The 21,506-nt window shown below is 39.8% G+C and overlaps 1 protein-coding gene across 5 annotated transcripts in view; it reads right to left on the bottom strand.

The window, feature by feature from the left end:
- Positions 1-3,001: 3,001 nt before the first annotated feature.
- Positions 3,002-21,506, bottom strand: part of SCAF8 (SR-related CTD associated factor 8) — a 94,439-nt gene continuing 75,934 nt past the window's right edge. For all 5 annotated transcript variants that reach the window (XR_009746606.1, XR_009746608.1, XR_009746607.1 and 2 more), the window contains one exon: positions 3,002-4,153. The gene's annotated coding sequence lies outside the window, so the exon portion shown is untranslated. The remainder of the gene's footprint in view (positions 4,154-21,506) is intronic.

Raw genomic sequence — 21,506 nt, 5'->3', positions numbered from 1 at the left:
AAGTGGCAGCCATGACAGAGAAGAAGACAGCCTTGAAACCAGTCAAGAAGTAACCCAACACAAAGTCAAAAGGTGACCCTTCACAGCGATTGTGTGTGGCAGTTAAGATTATCAGGTGAAGTAATACAATGTAATTGTTTCTTGCAGGATGGAGAGGGGACAGGTACAGAGCTGAGGTGAAGCTGCTAACAGAGGAGCTTTCCTTAGCTTAGAAGGCAAGCACAACAGGGAATGAGAAAAATCACGCCAATAACTGTTAATGATGTTGATTTTCTTACATATTTATCACTAGTTTTGTACATTTTTAATTGCTGTGCAGCAAGTGTGGTTACTTAGCTCTCCAGAGACTTGGCTTATCTACTTATACATTAGAATAAAATGTATGCTGCCTGGAAACTTCTGTGAAACTCTCTTATTTAGTATTTGGCAAGTATTTGGAGATTCCTATATGGAGGTTGCAACAGAATTTAAAAAAAATAAGATAGATTATTGCTTATGAAATATGGTCATAATTTCTTAAAAAAAACTTGGGCTTTTTTTGAGATAAATGACAATATGATAGCCACTGCTGGGTTTTCCCTTGCGTGAATATGATGGATCAACAGCTGCATGTACACACACACAATTCAAAACTAAGGCAATGTTACTGTAAGTAATCTAAAGCAAGCTGGTATTTATAAAAGCCCATGCTATCGCAGTGATGCAGACTGGCAGTAGGAACAGAACTACAGTCACAGCTGTAGCAGAGACATGCTCTTACTCTGTCAACAGAACGCCAGCTGTGACCTGGAGAGTCAACTGCTTCTTAGATGTCTAATACCCAAACAATGCTGGACAAAAGACTTGTCTCTACACTGCTATTTATTTCAGGTCTGGTTCCTGGACAGATGTTCTTTTTCTTGGAATGGATTATTGTCTGCTAAGGAATTAAGACCATCTTATTTGAATGTAAACTACATATTCACATTACATTCAGTCAGCAAAAGCAACACTCTTGCCTGCTAAGCTACACAGTCCATGTATAGTCCAAGTACTTGTTCTAATCGTGCAAACACTGAATTGCTCCAAGTCACCAAAGTCAACTAATACTGTTTGTAAAGCCAGCACTGCCTCAGTTCGGATGTTTAAAGTTGCCAGAAAAGAATGACTTGTGAAACTTTCCTTTGAAGCTGGCTGAAGAGACGGGTGCACTGCAGGTCTCTCCATATTCATGTCCTTTCACAAAGGAGAGCTTGTCCAGATGCCAAGGGGAAGCACTGGGAGGCTTCTCAAAGGGGAATTCAGCCGAAGAACAAAAAACTCCAACCTCTGCCCTAACTGGAGTGCTGGGAGGTTTGCCTGTTTTGCTGTGTTTTGTTTTATAATGGCTCCTTCAACAGATGGGCAGCAGTCACACGTTTTGTCAGAAAAGCTCACCCAACAGGACAGTCAAGCTTCCAGCAGCTCCCTGTATAGTACAGACAAAAGGCTGTTTCTCCAAAACAGTCCCTGATCTCCGGGCAAGTCATTTTGACATTCAAATTCAAATTCAAATGGTGCCATGGTCAAGCTCAAGCATCTACAGCTCTGGAGGGTCCATCCGGCCGCATTCTGAGCATATACCTCATCAACAGCTACAGGTCTGCTCGCACAGGAGGCTTATGCTGCCCTGGTACTGCTGCGGCACACAGATTTTACTTGTTTTTCTGAAAAAGTTTTGGTCTTCAGAGTAATTTGACTGGCAAGTATGTATTCGTCTCATAACAGTGTATTTTTGTGGTTACTCACATACTGCCACTGCACAGGTAATTTTAAAGGTGTTATAATTAAATCTATGGATTTAATTAATTTCCAGTGCTTTATTTAATTTGCAACGTTACTGAATCAAGGAATACTTCTTAGCCATATGAAAGCAATATGCTTAAATAGAAAGTTTAGGTAATAGGATTAGTTAATCAACAGTTAGAGGCACCTGAAGGCATGGTTCCTCCATCAGTAACTGCTGATAAACTGTTGGTTGTTCCCAGCCTTTCCATAGTGTCAGAGCCAGCACAAGAGCTAACTCTTACATGGGGATGTTTTCAGTCAGACCAGGAAGCCTCATAGGTGTGCGGCTCTTCCAGGGAGGTAGAGGGAAGGGGTGAGTGAGGCAGAAGGGGAAGACAGGACTGCCCCTTGTGAGGAGGAGCACTGCCTTAAATAGCTCAGACTGATCAGGAAAATGCACTGGGATGCTCTTGTCTGCCCTCACTCATGGTGAAACACTCTGGTGTGTACTTCGCAGCAGTCAGCACTCTGCCATCCATAAGTAACTACATAAGATGCAGGATAAGAGGGATGCTGTACTAACAGGTTCTGAAGGTTAAGGATGCTCTGTTTGCTATAAGCTAATTATAGCATCAGCACTATGCCTGAAAACCCTGCCTACAGTGCAGCATAGCTAGCGCAGCCTTGTGAGGACCACATTAATATTTGAACTGCAGTCTTTGCTCACATAAACTTAATTGCTACATGAATAACATTTTTTATAGTTTAAAATTTTGTCATTGAAGAAGGAGGAGGAAGGAAAAAGAGTCTAATTGGGTTTTAAATTCTGATGTACGTATATTCAGCGCAATGTATGACACACGCAGCAAATCAAAGCCAGCTTAGACTCAGCTTTTCTGCAGCTTTTTCCTCCCATACCTTTCCAGGATTACTAATTAATAGAAACCAGATGTCAATACTTTAGTATGGCCTTAAATACAGGATGTGAAGAGCCTGATCTCCTTATTGCCCTGGGGCCTCATGTGCAAATTGAATTTAAGCATCACTACTGATTTGCTAACATTTTCTATCCCTCTGCCTACTGACCTGTGTAAAGATTGATACAAAGGAGAACAACGTCCAAAGGTACAAACGCCTTCCTCTAACATTTTTTGTCAATTCTAAATTGTTCTAAACAGTGATCAGCAATAAGTGGGATTCCAATCAAAGACTGGCAGATACAACATAAAAATAGAGAAAATGATGAGAAATAAAATTTTGAATTTAGATCTTTATTATACAGGCCCAAAGCTGTGGTCACCATGCAGTTACACTATAATGGGTATGATCTTGCTGAAAGGATCTCACTAAACAAATGTAAAGAGACCACAGACTACAGCATTCCAAGTAACTGGCACTTTAATTTTTAAAAGAGCAAAAATAAATAAAGGAATGGCAAGGATGTACTTTTCACATATGGTGGGGCATATACATATTCTTTCTTTCCTATAGCTATTCAAGAGACAAAATTAGCAAATACTGCCCAAAAATGCAGACCTTTCATGTGAGGTCTCAGCTAACTTAGCTGTTTCTTTCCCCTTGGCTATTAGATCAAACACACATTCAGATAGATGCATATGCAAAAAAAGAAATGCATTGTAATTTTTTTGTATTTCATTCCTACTTCCTGTCCTCTCCTCCTACTTTCAGGACACCAGCAGGAAGTAATTGTAGACATCTAGTCTAATAAAAGCCCTGGGACTTTTCCCGCCCAGTTTTTCTTGTACTCTCATAATTTAAGGATTCATCACAAATCTGAAAAGGTTCAGGTGTCTCACAGGGAATTCATCATCTCTGGAATACAGATAGCCACAGTGAAGAGCTGCACATAGACTGCACACTTAGTGTTCTGTAAAAGTGGTTCTCTTTAAAAAAACAAAACATTTCTTAAAATCTGTAGATTAAAACAAAGCATGTCTTATTCCCTACAGGATTTTCTTGTAACCTGTTCTTCAATTATTTGCACTAGAAGATGCTACAAATGGTATTAGTTACAAGATAGAGCCCACTGTCATCTTCTGGTCCAGCAGAAGAACCTGTCCCTCCGATGGATGCAAAACTGTTCATCTGAGCAGATCATCCTCAATAGCAGAAATATGGTCTAGAAACTCACAGAGTTTATGGGTTTAATTTATAAAATTAAACCTGCCCCAGACAGGTAATACTGATATGTACGTTTGCCATCCCTGGGTTCTGTCAGAAACGGGGTACTGAGGTGCTCAGAGCCGTCTCAGTCTGCAGCGCTGGGATCCTTCTGGCACTTCAGACCCAAGATGCGATGTGATGCATGCTAGAACATGGGCGCACTTCTCACTTAACTCTGCAGAGCCCCGGACCTGGTAAGCTGCCAGAACCTCCTTCATCTTGCCTGTTGACAAAAGGAACAATAACTAGTCATCACTGGTTGCTGGAGCGCAATTCCAATTTTTAAAATGCCCTACAAATGAGATGAGTCTTCTTTTTCTCTTTTTTACCAGGCAATAGCAAATGTTTCTTAAATAACAGATTTGGGATAAAGTTTACAGTCTCTCTGTTAGCCACAGGATGCTTATGAGGGAGAAAGGTATCTCACACTGCATAGTTCCTAAAATATTATCCAGGATTAAACATACCATTATTTTAAAGTATTACTAATTTTCCCTTTCAGTGCCCGATAGCTTAGTACTTTAAAATCTTAATTAAAATATTATCTCTGTAAAGCATAATTTTGTATAGCAGATTTTCTGGCTGAAAGTTCTGTACTGTCTCTCTCACACTGTACACATGATACAGCGTAAGCAATTTAGAGGATTAATAAACAATTAACAAGTAAGCATCCAACAGAATAATACACGGTTTATGCAAGTTTGGTGTCTCTCTAATACACATTGGCTATGTCCATTATGTATTGACAGCAACTATTAATCCTAACAGCTATAAATCCTCCATAAATGACTCACTGAATGGGCTTCGCTGAACCCAAGGAAATCTACTCTGATTTCCTGCCAGTTATTTTTCCAGAGAGTGAAAGTTCAAGCACTTTGTTTCTCCGAAAACCACTTTCTTTTTTAGTATCACAGACTAAAGGAAAAAGGTAAGACCAAGAATATGCCTCCAATATAGACCAAACTCTCTCACGGCTAGCAGTGAGTGCTTTGTATCCTACCACAGGTATCTGACTATGTTCACCTATATATTTCACAAAGACTATTCACAAAGCCATCAGACCATAGTAATTTTCAATCAATACTAACATGGGCAAAAATAGAAAAAGTATAATTGCTTCAAGCTAAAGTAAATACATACACCATGCAATAAATTCCTGAACTAGTTTAAAATTTTTTGTTATAGACCCTGAAATTTTGTGGAGATATCCACATTAAACAATAATTTGGATGTATAATTATTATCCTTATCACATAGATAGAAAGCACTAAAGGAAGAGAGCTAGCAGGTGATTTGATCTATGCCATGCCTACTGACGTTTGTCTAACCTACAAAAATAGGTTAGAAAAACATCTAACCTAAAAAACATCTGCAAGGTGGAAGATTCCATGAACTTCTCCTACACAACCTATTCCAGAGCTCCACTTTTCCTTGCCAGTTTCGTTTTCCCCTGACGCTTAAACTAAATCATCCTTGTTGAGATCTAAGCCTATTACTGCTTTTCTGTACAGAGAGCATACAGGACAGCTAAATCCCTTCCTCTTTAGAGTCACCCCACTGTTATATGAAAGCAGCTATCATGTCTTCCTTTCCTCCTCTCATCTCTAGACTAAACAACCCTTCAACCTTTCCTTGAAGGCCCATGTGGTTTAGATCTTTGAGCCCAGCTTGCTCTCTTGCTGGATCCCATATGAGCTGTGGTTTCCGCAAGTGAGTAAAGCTCTGGCACTGAGGCCTTATCAGTGCCGATTAGAGCAAAATAATTACATTTTATGTGTTATTACTCCCCTTTCTATAACCCACATTAGCACTGGCCCTGTTTGCAGTAGCACAACATCACTGGTGCATGTTCAGTTTGGGATCACTATGATAGATGCATTTTCTGCAGAATGGGTGCTTGGGCAGCTGTTTTCCATCTGCATTTATGTGCAGCTGACTACATTGAGCCATATGTACAATTCTCCATTTGCTCTAATGTAACTGCTGGAAACCTGACATTTTCTAGGCTACTCTGCTACTTTATCAAGGTAATTTTCAATTGCCTTGCTTCCAACAGGCATGTTCTGATCTATGAATTTATTAAGCGTAATTCCTAACCTTTCATCCAAGCTGTCAGAAAGAATACTGAATAGCAGCAGAACAAGGAAAAAAACTTGCAAAACTGCACTTAATGGTATATCATTGAGAACTACTTTCTGTGTATGGCTTCCAAATCATTTATGCACTCACGTAACAATAATTTATTCTAGCCCAGCTTCCCTAGCATACATGAGAATAATAACAACTGAAATATTTTGCCATACAGTCTTATTCAAATAAAGCAGATAATACTAGTAAATCTTTTGAAATAAAGTATTGCATACACTTTGAAAATGAAAGCATTATGGAGAAAAGATTAAAAGTGAGAATACAGTCTTGCTGACAACTGATTTTATATCCATGTGGCTACTTCCATTAAGTATGTGCTCTACTGGAATATTGTTCAATTTAGGCTTAATGGAAGTCTTTTATAGCCTTTCTAAACTGAGTTTTGCTCAGTGGAAACCTCCACTGAGAAAGCAACAAAAGACATACCCCTACAATACCTCCTTTGCAAATAAATCAGCTGTACAGCTTCAAAAAACTCCAAGCTGCAAAATTACTGTTTACTATTTATTTTGCATAAGTTCTTGATCAGAAACATACTGAAAGAGAATGGCTAACACCAACAGGACTGATGATACTGGGCCTTTCAAAGAAACAATTACCATTCACATTAATCTTTGTGGAGATACAAGCCAATTCCACAAATACAGGAGGCACAGATCACTCCTTTTACCCAACTGGGGTTATTTGGCAGAGCCTTTCTACTTCTCACTCTATGATATATCTGAGCTACTCAAAAAAAGTGAAAAAACTTGCTTCCTGAGGTGGAGAGAGCCCCCCGTTCTTTCCCAGTGATGTACAATACTGTATTTTGAAGGCCAGCAGAAATTGAAATACAAACTAATCAGTAAATACAACACAAAGCACACTTTCAATTAACAATAAATCCAATTTGGTTTGATACTTGGGGATATATCCCATTGGTTTTCAAGTAAAAAGAAGAGATTGACTTTCCTCTGAAAAACACGTGAATACAGACAGCAGCATACAGAATACACACAGATATTTTCTACTTTCTCCAGCAGAAAAGAAGGGAACAGAAGGAGAAGGAAGGATGGGCAATCCAGCCTGCCCCTGGACCAATCATGACGTACAGCCCACTGTCTAGCTGCTGAGGCACAGAAGGATTCCCACAAAAATTTGCTTGTTCAGGAAGTCAAAAGTCCTGAGGCTGAGATAAACCAGATGTCTGCGCCCCTCCAAGAACAGCTCTAGGGATTTTAAAATATAAAGATTTAAGAGACTTCTCCAAGAATCGTAGACATCCAGATACCAAAATTACCTTTGTCTTTTTGTCAGTCAGGGCTAGGATTTCCGACCTTTCCTGGGATTAAGACTTTTGCTAACAACAATGAAAGGGAAAGACAAACTGCTCGGTCAGAAACACACCTGAAAGAAAACCTAGGCAGCAGCTTGCTCGGGAGCAGAAAAGTGGATACCCTGTTGACATGTTAAGATGCATGTGTCATGGTGATTTTTCTCTTAAAAGACCATCGTTCTTTTTGTGATCCAGAAACAAAATCTTCTCAGCTTGCCTGAAGTTACTGGAGTGTTTCCCAACCCGTAAACACAGATCTGATGAAATCCCTCTGGGAAAAAGGGAGAAAAAGGGAGGAAAAACTGGAGAGGCACTGGCCTGTTGGCACCAGCTGGGTCCTGCCACCACAGTGGGATGTGTCTCACAGGCCCAAGGGTGGGCCAGGCTGAGTGCAGGCAAAGCTTGCGATGCACAAGGTAAAGCTGGGCACGTGGTGTCAGCAATGCCCCCCTTCTGCAGGCAAAAAGACAAAGTGGATGGGTTGATGTTACTGTGACCTGAAACCATCTAGGCTGGAAATAAAGACAATGTCTGTGCAGTAATTTTACAGTGGTCCAAGAACCTTGTATAATCCTGCTGCATGGTTTTGTAATGTTGAGTGCATTTTTTTCCTGAGCTACTGCTGCTTTTCCACAGGGGCTGAAGTTGCACACAGAGATGCAGTTCCAATCTGCACAAAATCTTTTCTTAAGCCTAACACAACGTGTAGGTGAGCCACTCCAGTCTTCCTGGAACAACAGGAGGGGATACACTCATTGCACCTGAGTCGGGTACCCAAGGATGGGACTCAGTTATCTATGCTTAGGTGTCTAGTGCTTTTTCAGATTCCCTAAAGGTTTCCTGCCTCATTAGCATGGGAACCATCAGGATATCTTTAGTGGCACTAGACACTACTGTTTAGGCAAGCAAACCCATGATAAATGTCACGTGCCCAGACAGAATTATCTGGAGCCAGTCAGTGATGGGAGGAGAATTTGTCCCACGCTCACCTAAGTGTCTAAAACACAGCTGGGAGACATTTGTGGGTGTCCCACCCCCAGTACATAGCACTCGCTCTGCGCTAGAGACAAAACAGTCAGCTTCGCAGTGTAAATGTTTTGCAAGGGTAAAGTGAAGTGAGATGAATCCCACGCATTTTCTTCAAAAGCAGAAATAGGAATCTGTATATAAAACAGTGTGACCTTAGAGTGGTGATTGATAGGGGGAAAATTAGTAACGCTCAGTGTAATTAAGGCTGAAGTTACCAGATAGAGATAAATAGCAATTGCAAAACTTTTCCTGATGTTAGCAAGCAGCATAAAACCTACATAATTTAAATTACTTTAAATTTTAGTGAAAGTTCACGGGTAGAGAGTAGACTATTGATACTGAAATACCTTGATCTGTTTGTTCCTTGAAGGCAAATGTCTTAGACTTTCCAATAAGGAAATGATGATGACTGTATATACTTCAGTTGAATTATGATACCCCTGTCCTTGATGTTAGAAAAATCTCTTTTAAGGTAATAAATAATGTGATGTTATGTATTTTGGTGTCATAACTAAATAGGTAGTAGGAAATCTGAAAATTATGATAGTTTTATATGACTCAATCTAAGTTTGTTTTGGGAAGAAGAAATGAAAAGTAATGGTCAGTATCTGAATTACTGTATTATTTGTGTTCCTGTATAAAAAAAAGATTCTTTGTTTTTTTTTTTTTTACAAATTAACAGGCAAACATTAAGCAGAAGTATTAGAATATATCTCAGTCTTGACATCATAAAGATATCAAAATATAAGGGAAAAGGGAATCTACAATGTACTAAATTCAAATTACACTTAATTACAATGGCTAACAAGATCTCTAAATTTTTAAAGAATTTATTGATAAATATATTTTTAAAATAACAAGGATCTGCCAGTTTAATAATCACACAAAAGAGTTTAAAATATGAGAAGACCCTAGACTAGACAGAAAAGCAGTGTACACTATTCTTTAAAACAATTCAAAATCATTAGAAAAAGTCCTATACAACATGATTTTAGAATCTGGTTAACTTTTAAAGCTTTTCTGCACTGAATATAGTGTTGCATGTAGTATCAGTTAGAAATGAATAGTCCAGTGGCACATTGCATTCTCTACTTAAAACCCAATTAGGGTACCAAGTGATAATCCAGTTGACAGTTCTCCAAAATACAGGGCAGGATCTGGCAGCTCTTCATGGGAGTGGGTGAATTCTATGATGGAGGAGGAATTTCACGGCCTTGCAGTAGTTTCCCTGGTGTGTGACTGCAAATGCATGTACTGCACTGCACAAGCCAACAACTGTAGCCACCTCTGACCTCTTCACTTTCTTCCCCTCCTTTCAGATAATCTATGCCTGTTTTTTTTCAGTCCATACATATCTTCCTTCAGCAAGAATTCTGTAATGCTAACTATATACTCATTGCAGCTGTGTGAACTCTGGCCAAACTCAGTCCTTGGCTTTATCAAATCCAGCGCTGTCAACTCTGGAGAGTTGTAAGCTCCATGACGTGATGTTTTTCTGCAAAGCTGCTCCTTCTGAAGAGAGCTGCTTATGTGAGAATCTGAGTTTTCATATTTTAGTATATTTGCACAGAAAAAGTGCAAAATATGGTTTTACATGCTGATAGGCTCAGAAAAGGCTGAAGAAAATAGAAGGCAAAATAAGAGGGATTTCCAGAGCCTTAATTTTGAGATTTCAAAATTTTAAAGCCAGTCTCATGATTTTTGAAGCCACAATTTCTGAATGTTTCACATTTGCAAGACAACAAACATGCAAGTTTGCTGTCTTCAAGCTTTGGAGGCTGCCACGCCACAAGGGAGACAAAGATATATGTTCATTTGGGGGTATGTCTGCATAGTTAACGTGACTGACTCGACCATGAGCCAGCTCTTGACATAATTGCTAGAACACTTCATCTACATTCAAGCCAAACAGTACTCATTAGGGTGGCTATACTATGACAGAGGGTGTGAGGTGGAAACTGCAAACAACACTTCAGGGTGTTAATGAAGAACAGCCTTAATCGCTCCTCAGCTGGGCTTGAGTGTGAGAATGCTTCTGGTTTGCTTCAAGACAAAGGCACATCCAATAAACACAGCAGGGCCAGTTCAAGTGAACCCTTTTGTGCTGTGCTGAAGCATTGAGGGATGGGTTCACAGTATTGGGTGGTACCAAGAGCTGGCATGCATGGTGAGAGCATTCCCACCACACAGCCACATGGCCCCTGGGAGAGCCAGGAGCCTACAGCACAACTGCTCCCATGTTGCATCAGTCCTGCAGGATAAACCTTGGCATAACCTGGACCTCCATCACCTTGCAGGATCCAGGGCAGCCTATGGGTGGCTGTGACTGATTTAGGGAGCTGTTTGCTGCCAAAGTCCAGGTAAATGCAGTCTGTCCCAAACTCTGCTTTCCTCTGGTGTAAGCCAGCAGGTAGAGGGGGGTGCTCACCATCGGCACCTCTCTCAGCCAACAGACAGGTTGGGTGATGCTGCCTCCTAGTTGAGGGGCTGATGCATTTCCACAACTGGTCACACTGGACAAGGTAGACAATAAGTCATCGTGCAGCCACTGAATATCAGCTGGAGTCAGCTAACAAATTGTCTGGCAGTAGCACAGAGCAGCTCCTTGTACTGTCTCAAAGCAGTAAGTGATGGCTGGGCTTCCAATAATATGGAGAAAGCAAGCTGAAAATGAAATCAGCATGTCTACCCTGCAATGGACTTGAAGCATCTTACACCTCTCTCAGCATTTGTCAGGGCTACATCATACTGCTGGCTTGTCAAGATCCTGAGACAAACAATAAACCTAGATTTTAATTCTCTCTCACAGCGGAAGTGTTTTCTTCCTTTTTTTACTGTTGTGTCCCACCTCACTGAATACTTATAACTGTCTGGTTCCCAAAACTGTCCACAGTCCTTTGCTATGTAGAATGGGAGGGGTACAAAGTAGGGGAACAGGAGACAGAAATTTCTCAGTGTGCAGGCTCCTCTTAATCCTTTACACTAACTGACCAAGCTCTATCCTAAAAGTTGTCTGAGTTGGGTTTTTTTCTATCATCTTTTTCTTACTGTTCCAGAAATTCATTGCTCTGCTGGCTAGAATCTTTTTTTTTTCTAATTTGCAGCTGATATTTATTCATGACCAATTTATAACCCTGAGGTTTGTGTCTACAATTAGCAGATTTTCTGGTTTTTAATGGTGTGCACTACTTGAAGGCTACTGCCATAAAAGTAAATTTAAAATGTTTCTATAAATACATCAGCAATGAGAAGAGGGCTAAGAAAATTCTCCATCCTTTACTGGATGTGGGGGGAAACATAGTGACAAAGGTTGAGGAAAAGGCTGAGGTACTTAATGTCTTCTTTGCCTTAGGCTTCAGTAGTAAGACCAGTTGGTCTCAGGGTACCCAGCCCACTGAGCTGAAGACCAGGACAGGAAGCAGAATGAAGGCCCCATAATCCAAGGGGAAATTATCATCAATCTGCTACAGCACTTAAGACACAAACAAGTCTATGGGGCTGGATGGGATCCACCCAAGAGTACTGAGGGAGCAGAAGGGCTCACCAAGCCACTTTCAATCATTTATCAGCAGTCCTGGCTAACTGGGGAGGTTCCCAGTGGACTGGAGGTTAGCAAATGTGACACCCATCTACCAAAAAGGCCAGAAGGAAGATCTGGGCAGCTACAAGCCTGTCAGACTGACCTCGGCGCTGGGGAAGGTTACGGAGTAGATCATCTTCAGTGCCATGACGCAGGACAAGGAGTTGATCAGGCACAGTCAGCATGGATTTATGAAGGGCAGGTCCTGCTTGACCAATGTGATCTCCTCTATGACCTGCTTAGTGGATGAGGAAAAGGCAGTTGCCCCCTAGGGTTTTACCAGTCTGCAGAATGAACGTGTTTACTGTGTCTATGTGCCTGTCTGCTGTCTGTCCTGGGTTTAGCAGTAGCAGTCATTTTTCTCCTTCTTGGTAACTAGTGTAGTGCTGTGTTTTGACTTTCTGCCTGGGAACAGAGCTGATAACAAGGATGTTTTGGTTTGGCCAAGGACTTTGTGAGCCTCATGCTCTGCCAGGGAGGAGGGGAAGCCGGGAGGAAGCAGAGACAGGACACCTGACCCAAACTGACCAAAGAGGTATTCCATACCACAGCACGTCATGCCCAGGAGGTAACTGAGAGTTACCCAGAAAGGCTAGGAGACAACAGGGTTGGAGGAGGTATGGGTCGATGCTTGGTCGGGCTTGGGGGGACAAGTTATCGGTTGGCTGGTGGTGAGATGGCGTATTCTCTTCCCTTGTTATTTCCTTTATCATTATTATCATTGGTGGTAGCAGTAGTGATTTGTGTTATACCTTAGTTACTAAACTGTTCTTATCTCAACCCGTGGGAGCTGCATTCTTTTCAATTCTCCTCTCCGTCCCTCTGGGAGTAGGGGGAGGGAAAGAAGGGGGGGGAGTGAGTGAACGAGTTACCTGACTGGGTTTAAACCACAACAGCTGTCTAAGAATTATGTTGTCTGCCTGACCTTAGCCACACAATGGAGACCATCAGCTTCCCTCCCAGGTGCCCTTTGCAGTTCCCACTCTGCAGTGGCAATACCATTTTCGGTAGCCATAGTGTAGGAATTGTATCCTTAATGAATTAGAAATGTACGAATAGCCATGAAAGGTGAACCTTGCAGCACAGAGCTTCTCTTTAAGATCATGAAAATTGCTTAAAAATTCTAGTCTACATTTAAATGCAATTATCTACATTTAGCTTTAATTGATGTCCTAAATAACTTTATTTTAGGTGCAAGTTATGACCTGTCATTACTTGTGGTTTCTCGGTGACCTTAGCTACTATTGATCACAAAACCAGTAATTCCATTGCTGACTCTGTCTTGTCAGGCCTGGCACTAAAAATATTTTGTCACTTTTAAAATTTATAAATTATGAAACAGAATGCCTTTTTCTCCCATACTCCTGTTATTCTGTAAATGTCTCTGTATTGATGGTAGATCCATCCAGCATTAAATAAGCAAAAGATACTCCTCCTGTAGGTCATTTTCTTTCAGATCATTAACTGCATTTCCTAGTCAACTGTCTCTCTGTAAATTCTAAAACCGCTGATTGAACCTATATTGGTGTTACCAAATACCACAACATACAAAAAATGCCTGAGATAATGATTATGGGATGACACAGCTTCAGGGCACAGGCCAGGCTCTTGCACCTGACTCTTGGCTGCTATTATGCCAGCTATAGTCTCCCAGCAACTTACTATTAAGTCCATACTGGAAGTTTAACTGGATGAACTGTTCAGTAAATTTTGTTTCTACATTCACTCATGTAACATTTTAGACATGTCAGAATACCTAAATCTAGCTCTTAAAAAAAATTAAAAAGCTTTACTATCCTTCTTAATGAAAAACAACTGAATTGGTTCTGTATAAATAATAACTAGCACAATACCTGAATAAGCAGTATTATTCACACTACTGCAAGAACCAAAAGAAACCTTAATGGAGAAGACAAGAGCATTTAGTATTTTAAAGTTACTAGGCCCATCTTTCTTCTAAAATACAGACCCAGGCACAGAAACATCTCCATCACCACTGTTCTTCTCCATTAACACTGATGAACAAAGGCTTCAACCTGTTTTTAAAAGATGGTAGTTGCATTTGCTTGATAATCACTGCTTTTAAAATGATCCGTTTTGCACATGCTCACTACTGAAACTGTGGGATTTAGTTTTGGGCATTCAATATTAGGCCCCTAAATGTCTTAAGCTTTTCCAAATATACTGTTGTCAGTAGATACTATTTTTCCAAGAAATGGGAAAATTAAAATAAAATTCATTCAGTTGTGCAGAGACAGTTTTTGGTGGGTTTTTTTCCCCTAAAAAAGACAGTCAGTAAAACTAAGGTCTTTGTTCCACCCAAACTACAGAAAGTTATCCATCAGCTCCAGTCAGCAGAGGAATGCAGCCTGCTCTGGATGCCAGGGATCTCCAGAGAGCAACATAGCCAAATTCATAGCATTCCTGTTCACCAAAGGATTTAAACCAGAAATATTTTTGCTAATTACTATAATCTTTTCTTACTGTAACTAACACCATCATTTCTGAAGGGATCGAAAATACAGTAACAAGTTGTTTGAGGCAAAGGAAGATAAAGAAATTTCAGAGGATAGCTGTTTTCTAATCAGATTAAGCTGTCACGAATCTTAAATTAAAATGTAATCTGAAGACACTTAGCTTTACCTTGAAGGCATACTCTATTTCTTCTTTTGAACAAAATTCAGCACAAAGGAAAATTCCTTTGCCGTAAGAAAAGCTTTTAGTAAACCAAAGCATAGTAATAAAAGGTATTTAAAATGTAATAAAAACAACAATCTGAATGCCAAAATAGCATTAAAACAAACAAACAAACCCCAGAAGTAAAAAAGTAATTATTAACTGTTAGGTTATGCTCTTTGGTTCATAGCACTAAGAGAAAAATCGTGCTATCATCAGTATTTCATTAGTAATTCTGCTATTATAAAATGAACCAACTTTTTTTTTTTTTCCTCTAACTGTAGAACATGTTTCTGCAGTGATATCAATAGTTGGAAAAACATCTGTACTGCAGAGAACAAATGCATCTGACCAGAAATAAATATGTACAATGTAATGGAGATAACTGAGTAACAAGGGTTGATTAACCCAAAGAAAACCTCATCCCCATAGCTACTTCAATTATCAAATTCCTACATATGTGGGCATAAGACTGTCGAAAGATAACATTCACTTAAATTATATACTTATTGTTTTTCTTAAACAGTTTCAGCCTAGGAAAATTGGGTTTGGTGCCTTTAAATGCAGCTTCTTTGGAGGTTCCTAAGAATGTAGAGGACTTTCCAAAAATGTCGTTTGTAAGTTTTTTGGGGTTTTTTTTGTTTTTTTCTTTTCTGTGAGTGCAGTGCTGCCAAATATTTTTACCACTAAAGAAATGCTATTTCAGCTGCATTTAAGCAGAGAAATAGTGGTAGCTAATGGCCTATTCACTTAATCATAGTTATTCACTCCCTGGAAATGCCTTAGAATATAATAAACATTTTGTTTTCTTTGTGGACGCTTAAATTACAGGCATTATATAATACCCATGATATATAACCCATCAGTACAAATCCAAACTGTATCCAAAACCACTCCCTTAAAATAATTCTAATATTTGGAGCCTCCAAAGAAAGAAAAATGCTGTTGTTACCCACAGAGCTCCTGAAATAGCACTGATAGCAGGGTAAGAAGTGGCTACAAAGTTATGTTTGAACAAAAATGTGGCTATTTGTCATCCATTTACAGAGGTCCGAAATAACTATCACAAAACATTTTTTAAACAAACAAAACAAGAAACATGCTCAAGTAGCTGAACCACTCACACCCTTTGTGTCCAAAAGGCTGCAGATTCAGGGTTGCGGTCTAGCCCATAAGACAGAAGGCAACCATAAAGTTTTCACTCTGAGACCAGTGCTCACACTGGGTGTTCTCCAGCATAGGATTTACCTTGTCCATCTCTTTTTTTACGTTCACATAGGTTGTAGAAGTCCCTGTCAGCCTTAGCTTTGCTTTCTTTGCTGCTAAGGGAAGATTATATTTATTATACTACATGTTGACTGCCTATTGCAAGGGTAAGGTCATAGCTGGTTATACATCATCTCTTTGTGGTTGCCATTATACTGACAAGGCAGAGAATCCACATTTCCTTGGGAAGTTTCTTCCAGATGCATTTTAAAAAGCTGCAGAATATGTTTTAAAACAATGCTAGACTTCCAAGGCTGTGGTTTTTCGTTGCAATTGCTTTGCAGAAAGGATTAGATTACTAGCTCATGAAAATATTCCCCTGGCTACTTCTAGGAGTGAAGACAACCTCTGAAACAGACTTCTATTGGCTTCCTGCATGGAAGAACTCCTCCATGAAAGCACATAAAAACTCAAAAGGCTTTCAAAATTAGAATACAGACAAAATTTGGTATCAAACACCTCTTTTATTTCTCCTGGAGAAAAATATATTCAGTTATTTGCCGAAGAAGTAATCTGCCAGGTAATAAAGGGATAAAAGACACTACACAGGTGGTGGCATTCTAGCTTTAACTTTAGTTTTGTAGAAGAACTGTTAAGAATTTAGTGATGAAAATAAAATGAAAGTGATTATAAAAAGACAGATTTCAGGATTCCTAGGAAAGAAATAGCAGACAAATGCTAGGGGAATGCAGTCACAGCAGCTCCAGGGACTAATCCAAGATACCTCCAGGCAAAGGTGATCCAAGGGGGAAAAAGTTCAGATGAGAGGACAAATCTACAGAAAGGCAGCTCTAAAGGCACAGCAGCAAATTAACCCCGTGCAGAGTAAGCAAGCAGTATACTATGTCAGGAGATACTCAATTATCTTAAAGCCCCAAAGGAGTAATTTAAAAGGTATCAGTAAGTACACACGGCCTAGTATGTTGGGAGAACTACAAAGAATTCACCATGCAAAGACACAGGGAAAAGAACAAGTATGAAATATAAAAAAAAACCCTGCAAACATGTTATAAAAAGAAATGCAACATAGAACCACCTTACTAGCTCAGAATAAGCTCTGCCTGAGAGAATACTGCTGCTGTCCCTGGAGCTCTGCACAGGCTTATTTAGCATCTGAGTGCTGCCTTTGACAGCTGAAATGTCAGTTACCTCCAGGCATCATGTGCTGGCACACTGATGAGCAGAGAAAAGTTTGACTACATCCTACAACATAACTGCTGCTCGCTCATCAGAGAGGTGAGCAACAGGGCACAACCAGACCTTTCCTCGGGTTTCTCAAGACAAGCTAGCTGTAATTCTGGTGCCTGTGTATCTGAGGATCTGGTACTTTGGTGACAAGAGATTTGTAAAATCTGATGTGATATTGTCATGGTTAAAACTGTGAGGTTGCAAGCAGTTTACAAAAGTGCATTAGAATGCACCATAATCACAGTAATTTGGATAAATGTTCTGAAATTAATGCATTATACCCACAAAGAGAAGTGCAAATTACCACAGAACGATAAATCAAGCGCACCCAAGTTTAGAAAGGAGACTTGCTAGGCAACTGCGCTGCAAAAAGGATCTGCAGGGGAGTTACAGTGGTCTATAAGTAAATTATAAATCAGGATGATATCCAGTTGCAGAAAAAGGCAGCCTGCTACACATTCACAGTAATACTGTAAGCAAATCAAGTAATTATTTTGCCCTACCAGCAGCGGCAAGGCCCTGAGTGCATTAATGCTGTGTCCAGCTCTGCCTATGGGGCTGTCAAAGGAAGGAGACACTTGGAGGGAGTCCAGGTAAAACCCACAAAAAAAAAGTAACGGAGAACAAGGGAGGGTTGAAAGGATTAGATTGTTTAGTCTAGAAAAAGTGGACACATGATAATATATTTAAAATACGTAAAAGTTTGTTATGAGGATAGTGACTAATTGTTATCCATGCTCATCATGCTAAAGACAAGACTTATTAATGCAGTTGAGAAGAGCTTTCTAGCACAGGGACAATCAGCCCAGCAGCAGGTTATCTCCAGGTATTACATGTAATGCTGTCACAGGAAGCAATGGGAGCAGTTAAGACAAACACAAGATGAGGAGAGGTATGCTTGATCCTCTCCAAAACTGGGTGAACAGCTCAGGTGATCCTGTGTGAGATCCCGTCCAGCCTTATGCCTCATGCTTGGCCACAGATACAAGGCACAGATCAGAGCTTTTATCAGAGACTAAATACCGTGATATACACAATTGTCATTTGCCTTGAGATGCTTGCCAGGAAGGATGGAGGCTGCAGGACAAGGGATGGACCTACCAAATCTGTTTAGCTAATTAATTCAATTGGCTAGAAGTACCAGAGAGGACCTGCTCAGTCACCACTACACACTCTCTTACTTAACATGCTCGTGCTCAACCATGCCTTTATTTACTCTACCTTTGCTGCCAACAGCCCTTTTCCCAGTCTTATAAGGATTGATGCAGTACATACCACTGGGAGACCCATGAAGAAATGAGCTGAAGAGGCTTTAAAAGAAACAGGTAGGGCCAAGGCTGTAGAGATGCCTGGCAGGGACCAGGCTGGCAATGACGGTGGTGATGACCTCGAGAAGGCAAACGGCAGGCAGAAGAAAAGGGGTGATGTGCCAAGAGCTTGATGTGCCGGAAGGTTCCTGCTACAGAGGCACAGCCAGTAGCTGCTGGTGCTAAATCTCTTTTGGGTTAGGGTGTGTAAACTGTTCACTGCAGGTTGGGAAAAGATCAGAAACCTTAGTACAACAGGGAGAGGGGAGGACAGCATTCCTTTGGAGAACATCAGGAATGAGGCCCTTGAGTTTTGCCACCTTTAGAAGAGTCTGAGGAGTAAAGACCAGGGAAAACAGGGCATGAAAGGTCCTATCCCCTCACAGAAGGGTAACCCAAGCGTGCAGACCCTTGGAGTAGCTTCGACCTGTACACCGGTGGATTCACAACAAGTCTCTTACAACTAATATTATCAAATTTTTTTTTTGTTAAGTATAGAATTCAACTAAGTTGACAGGGATTTTCTAAAATAAACACACATGTAAGATGGCAAGTGGGGCTCACTGGTTCACAGAGGAAGAGGCTGCATGGCCAGATGGTGTTGTTGGGGTACCTGTGTGAGGGTACCTGCTGCCAAGTCCCTCTGTGGGCTTTTCCCCTGTACTACACACACCCTGTGCCCAACTACAGCCATGTTTGGTATAAAGCACCCTGCCTTGATTTGAAGCCTCCCCAACGAAGCAAATCCATTTTCTGAACTACAGTGTGAGCAATCAGAGTGCAGAGTGAAACACTTCCACTTCTCTTGTCAGTGTTTTAAACTTAAACAAAATTACCTATAAAAACCAAATACTCCCCATTAAAAAAAAAAAAAAAAAAAAAAATGGAGAGCAATGCAAACATAGCCAAAGTCTGCTGTTACACTTAGTCACGTGTAAAGACTGGATAATATAGTCAGCACTCTGAAATTTTCTCCTTGCATTACAATGCAGACTACAGCTTTTACCCTAGGAAAATCAAATTCATGATGAGATACAAAAGGGAGAAAAAAAGATGCAATAAGAGGTCAAAGTTTATGGAAGTTAATACTGTACTTCCCTCTGATCTCTGAAAAGCAAGGAAAAAGAAGGAATTTACAGAAAATCAGTAAACACAATACTCTAACCATCACCATAAAAGCCCTATCTTATTCCTAACTTCACTGGTTTATTTTACAAATATCTTAGCATGAGAGCTTGAAAGATAAAACAGCACATTTGTATAACTAGCCATGATTCAAAAAGAATACAGCCTTTTTCAGCATTGTACTTCAACTATTTCAAGTTAAAATCTTTGGACACAAAGGTAAGTACTGATTTAAGTGCCTTGAGAAATGAGATGATGGTATGTGCAAGAGCTGAGTGGTTCTTGAATAAAGGGAACTTATGATCACAGGAAATATTACACTTTGTGGAAAGAGACAGGAAAATCCATCACGAAAGTCTATGTAAGTGCAGATCTATAAGCACACGTAGAATGCTTATTCTTTGATAACCTAATCCTAGATAGGCTGATTTCAGCACAACTACCAGGAACTATCAAATCTTTTGATTTAAAATCTGCTATACTTCCCAAGTGCAATTCCAGTGGGATTTACACTCACCTGCTGAAGAACAAAATTTGTGTCTTTGAAAACTTGTGCTTTTATACTGTGCTCTGCATCACGCTCAGGATGAACAGATGCCTCAAATGACGGGAATAATGAACTTGTGTAACCTTTGAGACTGAAATAATTATTTTATCTTTAGTACTGAAGGCCAGATCACCATGCCTTGTAATTGATTACTTTTCATAGTTGTACAACTATACGCTAAAGAAACCTGATAAAAGTGGAAGTACTCATTTCCTGCACTGAAAAATAGATTTTTCAAGAGCAAAGAATAAAATGGCACTTTCATATGCTGCAAAGCAAAAATAATCTATTATGGCATAGGAATCCTTCAGTGTCATGACACATTGATGTTTGGAGGTAACTAAAATGCAACTTTACTTTGCAGAGCAACTTCCATACAAATCACATCTTTGAGTCTTTCGTGTTTAAACAGTGCAATAATTCAACAATACAGTTTCAAAGGTCACAAAAATAAAAGGTGATAAAGAATCAAGTTAAGGATGCGTAGCTATTTACATCTATTTCCTGCCTGTCAAATAGTGACTTGAAAAGTGTTGTGAATTTCAGTCTGTTTAAAAGAGCTAAATATTACATTGGACTAAAAGCATTCACACACCAGGAAGACTGTAATTAAAACTTCAAGGATCTTGGTGACAAGATATTTACTCAGACAATACCCAGGCATTTGTAGGTATTAAAATATGGTTTAATACACATAAATAAAACATCACTGAAATGTGTCTCAGTTGAAAGCCTTGCAGCCTGGAAAACGTAACTGCTTTATAAAAACCTAATTAAAAGCCAAGGAAAGTATCGTATCTCACAGTGCTAATGAAAAATCCGGCTTCTGCTCCTACAAAAAATGTGCAGTGTTCCTGAAAGCATATGGGAAGAAGGAGAATCTGAGGGAATAATTTGTTAACGATAATGCACAGAGAATTTCAGAGGATTAAACTCCTTTATGGAAACACTTAGAAATTCACCAAAGTTAACTCCATCAAGCAAGAGCTCACAGGTGGGATGGTAGTTTCTGTGTATATTTCCCTAACTTTTAATATGAAACTTATGGAAACCAACCCAGTTTCATGAAATGACTTTTTTTTTTTCTTCAATTAGAGTAGCACTGCATGTTCTAGGCAGACAAGAATTCTTTCACTAGAAAAAACCCCAGATAATCTCACAGGCTCATCTACCTTAAACCAAAATATCAGGAAAACAGAAACCTGGGAAACAGAACCATAAACTCAACAAAAGGACAAACAAGCGGTGTGTTTTAACATATTAGACTTAACAACTTGCCACTGTTTTATCAATCATGCTTACTCCAAGTAAGCGAACAATCATTTACATAAGTGCTGTTTTTAAACTCATCTTTCCATTTTTTATAATTGGCATTTACATTATTTTCTGTTTCTC

The sequence above is a fragment of the Pezoporus flaviventris genome, unplaced genomic scaffold, assembly GCF_033815535.1.
Source record: "Pezoporus flaviventris isolate CSIRO_AGI_PZ_B2104156 unplaced genomic scaffold, CSIRO_AGI_Pfla_v1 ptg000066l, whole genome shotgun sequence".
NCBI classification, from domain to species: domain Eukaryota; kingdom Metazoa; phylum Chordata; class Aves; order Psittaciformes; family Psittacidae; genus Pezoporus; species Pezoporus flaviventris.
This window is presented reverse-complemented; position numbering and strand designations above follow the sequence as displayed.